Source organism: Lathamus discolor, chromosome 5, assembly GCF_037157495.1.
Source record: "Lathamus discolor isolate bLatDis1 chromosome 5, bLatDis1.hap1, whole genome shotgun sequence".
NCBI lineage: Eukaryota > Metazoa > Chordata > Aves > Psittaciformes > Psittacidae > Lathamus > Lathamus discolor.
The window spans coordinates 107,482,822-107,498,276 of NC_088888.1; the positions used below are offsets into that span (position 1 = coordinate 107,482,822).

The window sequence follows — 15,455 nt, forward strand, 5'->3', positions numbered from 1 at the left end:
GTTAGATCTGGATATCTGTGACAGGTCATTAGCTGTAAAGAAGAATGGTCAGGCACTAATATTAAGCAATGAGATTGCTTATTCATACACTGCAGAGGTTAGAATTAATAATCATGCTAAATTGAATTTTATGAATAATTCATAGAGAAAAATCCAAAACAATTTGCTATGGTTACCAAAAGAGATGTATTTTTAAGAAACAAGGTCTAAATTACCCTTTGCTTCACCTAAGTGTAATAATAAGGGATGGAGCTATTTTCTGGCAGGCAGAGACTTGAGGAAAAGTCAATGCCGAAAGAAATTTGGGATAAGAGTAAGCAGCAAAACTGTTACATGCTTGCCATGTGCTATAGCAGAAAATAAATAAATAACATAGTCCAATGTGATTTTGGGAAGCATTAAATCAAAAAAAAACAGAGATTAGCATGCTGCTATTAAGTATTCATGGGAACACACCTGAGATACCTGCTTGAGGCCTGCACCCCTTGGAAAAAAAAAAATAGAAATGCCAAGAAAATTGAGAATAGAGGGATTATTAGGCACTGGAGGAAAAACAGTTATTTGGAGATCATGTAATTATAGAATAATTCAGAAGATTAGAACATTTTTAAAGAGAAAGGTGTGATTATCTTGAATAAAATTATTCGTTGATGTGCATATCATTGTCTCCTGAGTTTATCAGTACTGTCCAGGATTGTCTGTACGTGGGCTGCACACTGCCTCAGCTGCCTCCATGGGAAGATGAGCCGTGAGACAAAAGGAAAAGAAACAGCAGCATGGCACCATATCTGTCCAAAAAGGCTGTGATTGTCAACCAACAATCTTGTTGATGACTTCCTGAGCTTCTCTCTGTTGTATTTTACCTCTATGTAAAGTGGACATAATCACTGTTATCTTTCTATAGCATCCTGGGAGATGTGAACTAAATGTATCAACGGGACCTATCAACTGCATCAGTGGAGGCCAGCCTGTTGCTCGAGTATGAGCATGTCTGGCAGCTGACCATTCCTGGGCTCATAGTGGCACAGAGCCTGCCAATGCACATATTCTTCCCTTGGGCTGATGAACCAGGAACTACAGAAAGCCTTGTTGGCTCACAAGATTCTCAGACCAGCTCTGATCTGCATTGGAGATATCGGATTCTCGAGAAATCAGCATCATCTGTTTGTGAGCTCACTCTTCCCATCTTATTGAGATCTGGCTCTGATCTGTGCAAAAGTCTTGGTGGAAGGCTTATTAGTGCAAACACTGATGAATGGCTGAGTTAAGTGGAAACATTAATAAAATAGAGATATATAATTTCTGAGGGCCATCAGGTGAAAGGATACTTAGGAGAGAGAAGGAAAGAAAAGTTAACACGTTTGAGTCATTTGATCAAAAGTGTTTGATTTGATAAAAAATTAATGTATTTTTAATTGGGGGAAACAACCTTTTGAAAACACAGTCAGGGACTCCTTGTATTTTCAGTGGCACTAACAACTAAAATCTCATTCTGCATTTGAGAAGAGCTCAGAAGTCAGAGAGCTTTACTCTCGCACCAGTGTCTAAATGAAGCATCTGATGCTAGGAAGATGACCCGAGCATTCTTTTGCCTCAAATAGTCAAGCAAACTGATGCATGCTGCGTGCTAATTCAGAGGCAGGCAATGCTGGTCTACTCTTCTTCTTTTCCAGTGAAATCAGTTATGACACTTCCCTATTCAGAAGCAAGTCAGCACAACACCTGGGTGGGTTTCAGAAGCATTTCTAAACACTGCTATCACCATAGCTTCACTATTCATTTGTGTATTAAGCTCCTAATTTTGTGCGCTAGCAAGAGGTTTCTCAAAGTTCACATAGTGTAATTGCTACCTAAGGCTGGGAGATTCTGCTCTGGTTTCTAGGTTATTTAGCTGCAGATAATTTATGAGATTGCTGAGGAGGTTGAAAAATTGCTTCACCTCTCAGTTGTTCATGCTTGCGCTGGTATTACAACAGATGGGAGAGAATTTTGCAGTCGTGAATGTTTGATTCATGCCAGCCGGCTGCCTCCCATCACTCAATGAAGACAAAAGCCAGAAGGCTGGAGAGGAGCCTGTGTTTTTTAGTGTTGGAGCTGGTTTGACAGATATATATATATCAATAGTTTTAAAAGAGTAGAACTGATTCTTTATTTCAATGCTTTGCCTGATTTTCTTATTTAGATGTGGTAGCATTAGTGAAGTTGCACAAGGTATCAGATATACATAGACCTACAATAACTGAACTAAGCAGAAAGAGTGTTTCTGGAGTTAATCATGTAAGATTTGCCAGGGACTTCTTATCTCATTTTGGATATTTTTCCTAAGACCTACCATTTCTAACAGTCTAGAAATGCCAAATGAGTGGCCCAGGAATAAGACTGCACAGAAGTGCATAATATACTGTCATTAGAGGGTTTTTTCAGGGTAAAGGCATCATTGTCAGCTGGATCTGGGTTTTAAACCGTTCTCTGATGAATAATTTCTGACAGGGGTCAACTCATTTAGGACCAGATATGTTTTGGTCTACATTTTTGTGTCTTTGTCTCAAATACATTTTCACTATCCTTATGCACCTTAATAACCAAAGGGTTATATAACCAAATATTATAGCTGAACCTATCTGTTGACTAACCCTACTAAAGGAGATCTACCCTCAGACCCCCTTCCCATGAGCCCCATAGATGTGCCGTTCCTCTGTGCCATTTCAACCATTTATCTTAGCCCTCATTCAGTGTGAATGCAGTGCTTGCTTGCATTTGGTTTTGGAGTTTGGGAGGGTTCTTTTATTTTTGTTAGGCTTAATTTTCTAAGCTTTACCTTCTAGAGGCAATTCATGAAGGCAAGGAAGGGGATCAGGAAAGTGGCGTACACAGTGCAAGGGAAACATTTAGCCAGAGGCAGGAGATAAAGAATATGCAATTTGCACTATTGATACAACTGACTTACCTACAACACGAAAACGCTGAATTAACTGATTTAGTTTTGTCAGCAAAATTTCCTCTCTTTTTGTGGTGAGAAACCAGTACCTTCAGAAGAATGGGCAAGATCATCTTTTCTTCACTGACTCCAAGGCAGTGTAACTATTTAGGAAGAATGGTTAACTTCTGGAAACTAAAATGAACTGATTTGAACCCTAAACTGAACCCTTCAGTTGATAGCCTGATGTTAGGTAGGATCTGGGCCATTTCAACCAACAGTGAGTCACAATAAGAGTCAAAGCTGCTAAGAAAAATGCATTATTGTCTGCCTCCAGGACTTTTTGTGAAAGCAGTTGCGTTATGAGTAGACACTAAAACCTATTTTTGGAGTGAAACTTTTGTCTGTATCCTAAGTGATTATACACTAAACTGCTGATAAGATGAAAATTCCACTTCATCTTGCAGGAGAGAAAAAAGTAAAAAATAAAAGCTTAATTGCCTCTAAGGAGCCTTTCAGGTAAGCTAAGCTAGGGAACACACTGGGAAGGCAATGGGTTTAGATATAATTAGGGTTTCTAATCGCTTGGTGGCATCAGACCCTAGGGAATGTTGTGCCAACACACATATTTAAGGGACTTCAGGCATCTCTAGAGCAAGGACAAAACTGAACAAGGCTCACGTAAATGCTAGTAACAGCAGAATATTGTACAATATTGCAGAGGCATTTGGGTGCTCTAACCTTTTGTTTGGAACTAACCTTTAGCCTTTCTGTTCCAGAGTTCACCCCCTAAAAAATGGAGCTAAGCAGTATTTTCACATGTTGATGGAGAGCTGAATACCACAATGACAGTATAATTCAGATCTTTCTGTAATAAGGAGTCGGAAAGGAAACAGTTGAAAGCCTTTATATCTACCTATTTATCTGCTTAATAGCTGTATTTCCATAAGTGGTCAGAATTTGCAGTTTCCTTTATAATATCTGAGAATCCTCTCTCTGCTGGGATCTTGCAAAAGCTGGCTCCTTAATGTCTTTATATCCTATTTCCCCATTTGTAAAATAGAGATTGTAAAATTTATTTTGTCTGGCTGAGCTGATCAGACAGAAAGCACTTCAGGGCAGGGGCCATCTTTTACTATAGAAGAGTATCATACAGGAAAGGTAATAAAGAAAGTATCTGTCCAAATTGTTTTTAATAGAAAACTGTTTTCAACAGAGGATATGGGCATACATACCAATTACTATATATCATAGAAAAGATAATGTAAAACTAGTCCAATATCCCCTTGAGGCTCAGTCCTATGGCTACCTATGAAAGATAGGTTAAGATATGTATTGTCATTTCTACTACTCAGTTTCTCTGTTGCATTTAATGAGTACGTAAAAAGCCTCCTTGCGGTACTGTGGTGAGGTTTCATTCATGCTTGAGAAACACCTTGAGCTCTTCAAATGGTGGCTGAAAAACTTGATTATTCTGACATGCAAACAATAAAAAGTTGGGGAGTAGGATTCTCCATCTCTCCCTTTAAACACATTTGACTTACAAGCTCTATAACTTTCAAACAAGATTAGCATTATCAATAAATCACTGGGCTCACAGATGAGAAACACGACAGAATGCCTTGTTGCCGAGGCATATATAATGACAATAGGTGCCTTAGCAACAGTTATAACTGCGCTGCAACAGATTGTGCCCTAAAGCAGAAAATATCCTGCACACAAGAGGTTATTCAGGTAGAGAAAAAAAATTAAAAAGTTTAGTTATCACTGTTAACATTTTCAGGATAGAGATATAAAAGACAGCAGGAGCAGGAAGAGTCGGACTGGGGGAAGGGGAAAGGGAGTGGGGAGAAATTGCAAAGCTCTCAAGTTTTAAGACAACTCAACCAGCTGTCAGGTTGCAAGACAGAACAAAGTAGAGCATGTTGTCAGAGAAAAGTATCTCTGCTTAAAACCATGAGGGTATCCACAGATTCAGTGCTCTTGCACACTGCAGTCATGACGACACGTATCTTGTCCAGCAAGTCCCAGGCTCAGTTTTCTGGCAGCTTGCTCTCCTTTTCTCAGATGTCCTCCCTGTGTCGCAGGGCATACCTGGTTCTCTGGCTTGCTCCATACAAAATCAGTGAGAACCTCATCACCCGTGTGCCAGGCATGCTCTGAAAGGCTGATTTGCCACCAGTTTTATTGGTGCAGCTCCAGGGAGCAATGTAAGAGGAAAAGAGGAGTGAAAAAGCAGAAAATTAAAACCTCATACACACTCACCTAATTATTCATGTATAACACTACCAGCTCACAAACAGCCTCCTGCAAGATAGCTGAAGGCAGGCATACTCTTGAGAAACATTTAAAAAAGGGACATTTACATCTTTCAACAAAAGATGATGGCATTTCTGTTCAAATTAGGAGCTGGTACTAGTGATGGCCAGGCATGGAATCAGTGGACAGGACTGCAGCAAGCTTTGAAGAGTGAAAGAGGGCAACACAGTGCTGACTATGGGATGTCACAAAATTATTGAACTGTAGAATCATTTAGGTTGGAAAAAACTTTGAAGTCCCATCGTTAACCTTACCACTAAGCCAGGTCCCTAAGTGCCACATCTACATACCTTTTAAATAACTCCAGGGATGGTGACCTTACTACTTCCCAGTTATCTCTTCTACTTCAGCTGTTCAATTAATTTTAATTTAAATGTAATTGTGATGCAGTGAGATTATAATTAATACCTATATGTTCAAAACATCTCTTCCTTCCCAGTCCCATAAGTCTGCACTGGGTTCAGAGCTGGATCACAAATAACTTATGCACTAAGGACCATTTTCGTTCTACATTTTAATGAAACCTACACAACATGTTTTTCTGCACTTGTTAAAGCAGAATTAACAGCAGTTTCATAAGTGAAAATCTCCTTGAAATGCATTGTTGCTGCTTTCTAGTACATTGATTTTTTTTATTTTTTCTTGTTCCAGGAGAGAAAAAAGAGCTATACCTAAGTAGCTATAAGACATAGCATGTCCATGACTTTGTTTTATCTCTTTCTTGTGTGACCTAGGGGCACTTCTTGAGGTCTAGATACCAAACAAGGGCTTTTTTGTATTGCCTAAACATTGTGGTGCCCCCTGTTTGAATTACTGAACCACATGAGCTCAGCTGCTAGGAATCAGGGCCCATTCCTGAGTTTCTCCTTGTTTTAGAGAGAATTGTTTCATGTAGATTGTTCCTGCGACTGTTCATCTGCTTCCTTCATTTGTGAATTTAGTGAATATGATGTTCAAGCTGAGCATCAATTTTGCAGACTATCATCAGGTTTAGATTTCACACTTTCATCAGGGTTTTAGCACCAAAATGGGACAAGAGGAGGTTGCTGCTACTTCATTATAAACCTGAAAAGAAGGAAAATTGTTCAAGCTACCTCACCTTCTAGAAAGTTTCTGGGGTGGTGCAATGGCAGAGGCAGCCTATAGGTCCTTTCTGTGTTTGCAGTTGTCAGTGATGAACCAATTCCCAGCTCGCTACTCCAGCCAGACAGCATCCATGGGATTTTCCATTGTGAGAGGTGATGATAAATATATGGGTATCACTGGCATAATGATCATAACAGCTTCCACCAGGCTGCTGTATTAATTCTTCAACTGGTATCACATGAAAAAAAGAACACAGCTAAAACAGATAACTCCTCTAGGATCTTCAGGGCAGATGAGAATTGCCCTTGTCTCTGCTTTGCCATCCTACATTGCCTGCTTTTCATGGCTCTGTGCTGTTCCAAGCCACTTTCTCATCACATGTCATAGCAGGAAGAACAGCCGGAGATGATGGAAATGGCCAAATATACTAGGAGGGAAAAAAAAAAAACCTCAAAGAGGTTTGTAGCTTGGCTTTGGAGTGCCGCTTTTCTTGACTAATGCCCAGAACAGACAGGGAATCCCAAAATGCTGTTGGCACAAATAGTACCTGCTTCTCAAGCCATATCAAACTTCAAAACCAGAATTCCTGCACTGCTCATGTGGTGAATCAATCTGGTATTTTTTAAAGCCAGAACACACTGTGTCACTTTCTCTTAGGATTGCTGCTACACATATTTTATTTTGAAAACAGATTTTGGATAAAACACTTTAAACATGTAAAAAATCTTTTTCTACATCCTCTCCAGCCAGCCTGAGCAGGGTCCACAGCTAGCACCATTGCCTCAGTCTTCCCTTGACTTAGCTCCAGTAGGTTAAAGACCTACTGTAGAGCCCAGTGAAGACAACACATCTCCTGCAGTCATTAATGGCTTTTAGATCACACTGAATACCCTGAGTTACTCTTTAAAAATCATCGGTAATATGTTTCATGGCCATCTTTTGAATGAGAAGAGTCTCTAGTTTGATTATATAAGAAAAGCCACAGCGACACTGCAAAAGTTGTAGGTCAGTGCTTGCATGCAAGAATACAGTAAATACATTTCCATCCTATGAAACGGGTACAAGAGAAATGCCCTGTCTTGTTTCATCAACATAACGGCTATATGAACTTTCAACTAATATTTCTTTCCATTATGGAAGCATTTTCTGAAGAGAAAGGTTTTTATCCATTAAAAGGCTTCCCTACTGACAAATATCAAAAGTTCCTACCTTGAGTTCCTATGTATATTTCTAGAGCAGTAAGTATTTTCCAAAACATTTCAAACAGATTTCAACAAAGTGACTGTGAAAAAAAAAATAATTATTAGGTCAGAATTAACAAAGCTGCAGCATTTAATTGAGTAGTTGTACAGTGGAGATGGCTGAGAGCTAAAAGGGTGAAGCCCACCTGGAAATTGTCCCCACTGAAAAGGCTTTTGGTCTTAAAGTGAAAGCTGTCTGTAGATTTGATTATCAGCTTTAAAAAAGCAAAGAGGCTCAGATTGTGAGCATGCCTTCCTTTAATTTAGTTACTGGCATTAAAAGTCCTATTTGCTTCAGCAAGCTCATTTCACTACCTTTTCGTCAATCTGAAATAGGGGGACATAGACCCCTAATTATATGCAAGTGTATAATACATATCGGGGGGGGGGGGGGAGGGGCATTATTAAATTCTTACATCTCTAAATCATTAACAAGTTGAATCAGTCCCTATTATATTTAATACTTTTAAAACAGATTATTTTCAAAATGGGAAGAACCATTCTTTTGTTCTTTTCTTTGGTTTTTTGCTTGTAGGAGACCAAGAATCTTAAGCATTCACTTGACTTTAAGAGCTGAGTATTTAAAGAAAATATCAAAATAAATTAATAATAATAGTATGGCTCAAAACACCAATCCAAGTCAAAAGCTAAGGAGAGGTGCATACAGAAAATACAGATTGCAGACTGCTTAGTTTTCACACTCCTGGAGCAGCACACAGCTCTTGTAAGTAGTCCTATAAACAAAACATTATTCACTGAAAAGATTAGTTGACTAGGATATACAAGCAAAACACTGGGCAGACTCTTCTCAGGAAACTTCCCAGATGCTTGTAAAATTCAAGACTAGCCCTTCTTTTTCAGGCCAAATTATGCTCCTGTTGGAAAGCTAGCTGTTTATTTTTTCTGGCATTAATAGTCCTGTAAGAACTTATCAAGTTGACTGTCAGATTCATTTTATTATTTTCTCAGAGAACTTAATCAAATCAAAACACATTTTTATTCAGTCCTTTGCAAAGGTTTCTTCAGTGTATTTTCCATGCCAAATTCAGCCTCTAGCCACTTCTCTCTAGAACTGTTTAATTAAACATTTCGGAGTTGGAGGTTTTGGGTGGTTTTTTAATTACATGAAGAAGTTTTTCTCTTCAATGTTTTTCCTGATTCTACTATAGACCAAGCTGGTAGAATAATTCTACAGTAAGCTCTCCAGAAATCAGGCACAAAACAAGCAATGCAACTTCAGTTTCCATCAACAGATATTTGTTTTTCTCTTCAAGAAACAGTGTTTAGTTGTGAGGTTCTGCAAAACAGATTACAGAACAGTGTAAAACAGGATATACATTTGTGTAATCTGGCAGTACCTTATTAGCAGTACGAAGCTGTGCCAATTGAGAGTAATTAGTGAATGAGACAGTATGGCATTGAATTAATAAATGTTACACAGTTACTGAAGGTACAGTAAAAATGTGTCCCACAGAATAGTTATTTTCTATTTGATATTTTCAACAGCTACTCGCGCTCTGAACTTCAAACTAGACCTGAAAACAGTAACTTGGGTCGTTTGTTATGTATTCATTTTCACTTCCCTAAGCTTAAGCTTAAATATTAATGAAGGTAAGAGTTAAAAAAAAAATAAAAGTAAATCCTATAAAACCCCTCCAGCCATGCTGTGGGAATCCGTCAGTTTTTAGCTAGTGGCAATACAAATAATGTAATGTCTTTTTCCCCCTCATTTATAAGGATAGTCGGAGATACCTGAACTACCTGGAAAATAAGTAAATAAAAACAATGGAATATTCAGCTGCTTGTTTATTCTTGGCACACAGATGGAGCACATTTCTTCCTGATTAGAACAGCAAGAGTTGTCTGTCATCTGTGCCAAGCTCCAGCTCCAGTGCTCAGCACTGAAAACATTTCCTTTCAATGCTTCTTTGGCCACAACTCAATCTTTCTAGTAACAACAAGAGTTGGATAAAGGAATGTTTTTCAGTTTGCTACTGAAATAACAAGCCTGAGGAAAAGTATTAGGCAGTGCTGAAGTGAAAGAGAAATTTCTTGTTGGATTTAAAATTATGATTTAACCCAAGTCTATTTTGGTTAGCTGATTTTGTTTTTATCTTTTGTTTTTTTACTTAGTATTCTTTTGTAGGGGGATGTTTTCAATGAAATAATGCCTTAATTTTCTTTTGAAAATAGTGAAGCATCTTTCTGCTTTTCCAAAATGAAATATATCATTAAAAAGTCCAGTGAAGGCTTTTCTCATATGCAGCATTTATCTCAATTTGAGGGGCTGGAGGTGGTCCTTATTTATCTGTGTGTTTGATTTTGTCCAAAAATACCCACTCAATCAAAACTGAATTTGAAAACCTGATTTAGTCTCCATGAACCAAGTCATAATTTTTATTGAATATGATCATTCCCAGTCTTAGTAGATTAATGTAGGACTCAGGGCTGCAATTCAGCAGGGTTTAAAAGCAGCCATCAGAAAGTGTCAGAGGACCTGGTTTCAGCTGTGATAAATTAATATTGGTAGCATGCTGATTTAGATGAGTTAGTAACAGAGACTGCTGAATGAATCCCAGCATCTAGTTTATAGGAAACAGAGATGCACTTCCAGGGAAGACTTATCCCACCCTAAATAGCTCTCTTTCTTTTAATACTGTTCTATTTGTCTTAAAATTTGACATGTTTTCACTGCCTGTACAACAAAAGGATTTAAGAGCATATAGTTGGGTGGGAAAGAAAAAAATTAAGGAAGAATGTCTGAAGCCCACTGATTTCATGTTACAACCCCAGCTAAACCAGGTTATAGCCAGACTTACTCCTGTGGAGTTTCTGGGTATGGCGAGAAAATAAAGGCAAAACCAGGTCAAAAGCTCTGAGTTAGCCTATGAATCTCTTTCGATTATCCATTTAGTGTTGCACTGGCTTCAATTCATTGTGCCTCTGAGATTAGATCAATTTATATCAGGGCTTGACTCTTTCAGACTACAAGAGATGAGCCGAGTGCTGCAGCTCATGCCTGATTTATGGTCACTGACAATGTTATTTCTTAGCTGAAGCGGTATCCATTTCACTTCTGTTAAGCCTTCTAAAGCTAAAAGTCAGATGAAACACCAAACTGGGTTTCTATTCTGAAAACAGCAGAAGGAGATCACCTCCTAGAAAGGGTGATTCCTCCCAGTGCAAAGTATGTGTTCATAAGTGGTAGGATGAATTACTCTGGAAAAGTTTGTTTCTCTTCACTGACTATGGGGATTTCTTAGAGAGCTTGTACAGATTAACTTTCAGATATGCAACATTAAGTAAAATGACCTCCATCACATCTTCCTCATGCTAAATGGAATTTGAGGTGGCCTGATAAATAAAAAAAAAAAAAAAAAAAAAAAAAAAAGCAAAACAACAAACTAAACCAAAACCAAAATTTAATATGCAAAGGAAATAATCAGCCTAAGTTCTCAGACATGTTAGAAATTCATGAATTTGCCTCACATACCATTGCTAAGGGTCTTTATTGTTTTTAAAGAGTGAATAGATTCATCTGATTTTTGTAATGATTTCTGTCATATTTCTTATTTCATATGATTTAAAAAATTAACACAACTTATAAAAAAGGTACTGTGGATTACTGTAAACACAATCCATGATAGAAAATGTTGAAGAATGTGAAAAGGTTTTCCTATATTACAGAAAATGTCTTTAGCACTGCAATTTTTCAATAAAATTTTTATTTTAGTAAAAATAAAGTCAACTTCTGATTCAGAAAAACATTCACCAGACAGGTCTTTTCATAAAGAAACGTCATAAATAACTGATTTGTGAACTTAGTATTCAAATCTAAAAGAAAAAAAAATGGCAAAAGAAATTGCTTTGGTAAAAAAACAGAGTTGCTGAAATTTAAAGTTTTCTGGTGGAACTTTAAACTGCATATAAACTTTAGTTATTATCCTGTAATAAATTAACTGCAAATGAGAAAAAAAACCCACATTATTTAACTTTTAACATGTACTTTTTTAACATTTTTGGGGTTTTGAAATACCTTTCCCATGTTGAAATTATACATTAAATTCAGTCTAAACTGAAAAACAGATTTGAGGCTGCAAAGATGCATTTTTCACTAAATAAAATAATGTCAGTAAGATGCTCACTTGGTCTAAGGTACACCTAATAATTTCAAATCCATGATAGAATCATACAATCACAGAATACTTTGTGACAGAAAGGATCTTAAGATCATGTAGTTCCAACCCCCCTGCCATGGGCAGGGACACCTCACACTAAATCAGGCCACCCAAGACACTGTCCAACCAGGCCTTCAACACCGCCAGGGATGGAGCATTCACAGCTTCCCTGGGCAAGCCGTTCCAGTGCCTCACCACCCTTACAGTAAAGAATTTCTTCCTTATATCCAATCTAAACTTCCCCTGTTTAAGTTTTAGCCCATTACCCCTTGCCCTATCACTACAGTCCCTAATGAAGAGTCCTTCTCCAGCATCCCTATATCCCCCCTTCAGATACTGGAAGGCTGCTATGAGCTTTTCGCGCAGCCTTCTCTTCTCTAGAGCCTACATTGTCCCTAGTCTGTCTTTTATTCACTACGTACCTGTAGAATCCCTTCCTGTTATCCTTAACATCCCTAGCTAAGTTTAATTCTAACTGGGCCTTAGCTTTCCTAACATGGTCCCTAGCTTCCCGGACAACATCCCTGTATTCTTCCCAGGCCACCTGTCCACCTTTTGTAAGCCACTTTTTTCCTTTGAATTTTCCTCAGCAGCTCCTTATCCATCCAAGGAGGTCTCCTGGCCCTCCTGCTGCACTTCCTTCTAGTTGGGATGCAGCACTCCTGAGCTTGCAGTCAGTGATCATTGAATATCAACCAACAGTCTTTGGCCCCCCTTGCCCTCTAGGGCTATATCCCATGGAACCTTACTCAGCAGGTTCCTGAAGAGGCCAAAGTCTGCTCTCTTGAAGTCCACAGCAGTGAGCTTGATGCACGCTCCTCTCACTGTCCTGAGGATCTTGAATTTGACCATCTCATGAATCGCTGCATCCAAGGCTGCCCTGGAGCTTCACATTTCCAACCAGCCCTTCCCTGTTGGTGAGCACGAGGTCAAGCATGGCACCTCTCCCTGTCAGCTCCTCTATTACTTGTAAGAGGAAGTTGTCTTCCACACAATCGAGGAACCTCCTGGATCGTTTGTGACAGGCCCTACCTTCCCTCCAACAGATATCAGGGTGGATGAAGTCCTCCATGAGAACAAGGGCCTGTGAGTGTAAGGCTGTTCCTTTCTGCCTGTAGAGTGCTTCATCCACAGATTCCTCTTGATTAGGTGGTCTGTAACAGATCCCCACCATAACGTCTCCCATCGCTGTTCTCCCTTTAACCCTGACCCACAAACTCTCTGTTGACTGCTCACCTGTCCCCAGACAGAGTTCCATACTCTCCAGCCTATCCCTAACATAAAGGGCAACTCCCCCTCCCCAACTGCCAGGCCTGTCTTTTCTAAAGAGCCTGTAACCTTCCATTCCAACATTCCAGTCATAGGAGCCATCCCACCATGTTTCTGTGATGCCTATTATATCATACACCCACAGATGTGCACACAACTCTAACTCCTCTTGTTTGTTACCCATGCCATACGGGCATTTGTATAGAGGCATCTGAGCCAAGCTCCAAATGAAGCTGGCTCATTGGCTGGAGTGGCTGGAATATCTCTACATTGCTTCAAGCATTTATTATAGGTGCTGGCAACTGACTGGGTGTGTTGGGATGGAATGATGCCCCCCTCGCCCATCACATCTAGTTTAAAGCATCCTTGACCAGTCTGGCAAATCTCCTGCCAAAACTGCTATTCACCACCTTTTTCAGGCCAGTTCCACCAGTTCCCAGTAGACCTGGCCTACTAACTTGGGTCCCGTGTTCAAAATATCCAACCCCCTGACTATGGCACCACCCTTCTAACCATTATTAACCTGGCCAATCCTTCTAGCCTTTTTGGGGTCCTCCCCTGTATCCTGGAGAATTAATGAAAAGACAATCTGAGATCCAGAGCCCCTAACCACCTCTCCCGGGGCTCTGTAGTCCTTCTTTATGTTCTCTAGGCTACTGCTATCTGTATCCCTAGCACCCACGTGGATCACTAGAAGTGGGTAATAGTCAGTGGGACTTACTAGAGCAGTTACCCTCTCGGCAACATCCCTGATCCGTGCCCCTGGTAGGCAGCACACCTCCCTTGAGATGGGGTCAGGCCAACAGGTAGGTGCCTCTGTGCCTTTCAAAGTAGAGTCCCATACTATACCCGCCGCTTTTTCCTGGCAGCACCAGTAGAGATCTTCAGCAGTGCCCCAGCTGGTTGTTTCTGGTGTGTGTTTCCTCACTAGCCCCCTGCAGGACAGGAAAGTGGTTCTGGGTGGGGACAGCAGATTTAGGAGGAAGCCCCTTGCTTTTAATTGTCCTTTTCCTCCTTTTTTTATTGTTTTTTTTTTTTTTTTTGGGGGGGGTGTTTTGTGTTTTTTTGGTTTTGTTGTTGCTGTTGTTGTTGCTGTTTCCCAGCTTCCTTGGTTAATGGCCTCTTTCTTTCCTCCATGAGCTACATGGAACGCTTGAGGCCCCTGCACAGTTTTGGCCCGGAGCAAGCAGTTGTGCTTTCTCTCAGCTTCCCTGACATCTTTCAGCCTACTGACAGCATCCCGCAGCCCAGCCCCTGCTGCAGGAGAACCTCCACCAGGGAGCACCCGGTGCAACCCTGCCAATGGTGCACCTTTCCCTCACAAGACCAGTGCAGACACTCTCGACACTCCCGAGCTCTGCACTGCAGCCTCCCCTCTCAACGGCTCTGTCTGGGTGCCTACGCCGGCCACCGTCAGACAGCCAGAGCAGAGCTCCCAGAGCGAGCCCGGACCGTACGATGAGCGCTCACCATCCCGGGCGAACTGCCGCGTCCTGCTCCCTGGGGCAGGTTTTTAACCAGCCAAGGCTGGTGCCGCTGCTCCTGGCTCCGCCCCCTGTGAGTCCCCGCTCCCGTCAGCCGAGCTGCCGGCTCCTGGGCAAGTTCTGTCGAGGACTTGAGGCTCCCTCGGTAGCTCTGGCCGCTCTGATTTCAGGCTTCTGGAGGCTGAGCTTCCCCCCACTGCGGTGTTGAAGGTGTCCTCTCTCAAGCTACTCACCTCAGCAACTGATGAAGGACACCACAACCCAATAACATCTACCTTGTTATTTAGTTACATTAGCATCACTGTTTATACCAGAGCCAGCTATGGATTCCTAAGGTAAAAATTTAAGGGTGAGATTCATTAGCACAGGACAAACTGACTACATCCCTAACATAGCTCAAATGTGGACTTTAGATGTGTTATGCAAACCAATTGTCTAAGATCCCTCTGCACTTAATGAAAGAAACAAGAATTTCCTTAGATAATTTACTCTTTCCTAAGGCAGATCTGTGAGACAGAAATCTTCTGGAGATGCCTCTTTGTTTCCAATAATATGAAGGAAAAGAAACCCAGCTAGCTTAATTTAAGCACCATCTTTAGGCAGCTCAGTGGAAGTTATATGAATCCCACTTTTAGCATGGCCCACATAAAGAACACAAAAAGCTGTCCTAGAGTAATGTTTTGTTTGGATTTTTTTCTAGTGAGTTCTTATTAATCAGGTATTTTTGTATAGAGATACATATTATAATCTGTAGGTTATAGATTGTGTATAATCTATAGATTATAGATCGTATGTAATCATATAATTATTTAGGTTGGCAAAGACCTTAAAGATCATGGAGTCCAACTGTTAACCCAGCAGTGCCAAGTCCACCAGTAAACCTTGTCGCTAGGTGCCACATCTACATATCTTTTAAATACCTCCAGGGATGGTGACTCAACCACTTCCCTGGGCAGCCTAT

General features: G+C 40.3%; 1 long non-coding RNA gene across 1 annotated transcript; it reads right to left on the reverse strand.

The window, feature by feature from the left end:
* Positions 1–4,196: 4,196 nt before the first annotated feature.
* On the reverse strand, positions 4,197–7,605 carry LOC136014464 (uncharacterized). Its single transcript, XR_010612724.1, has 3 exons — positions 7,532–7,605; positions 6,336–6,749; positions 4,197–5,113 (listed from the first exon to the last, which is right to left on the reverse strand). It is a non-coding gene; the product is annotated as an uncharacterized LOC136014464 (long non-coding RNA).
* Positions 7,606–15,455: the final 7,850 nt, after the last annotated feature.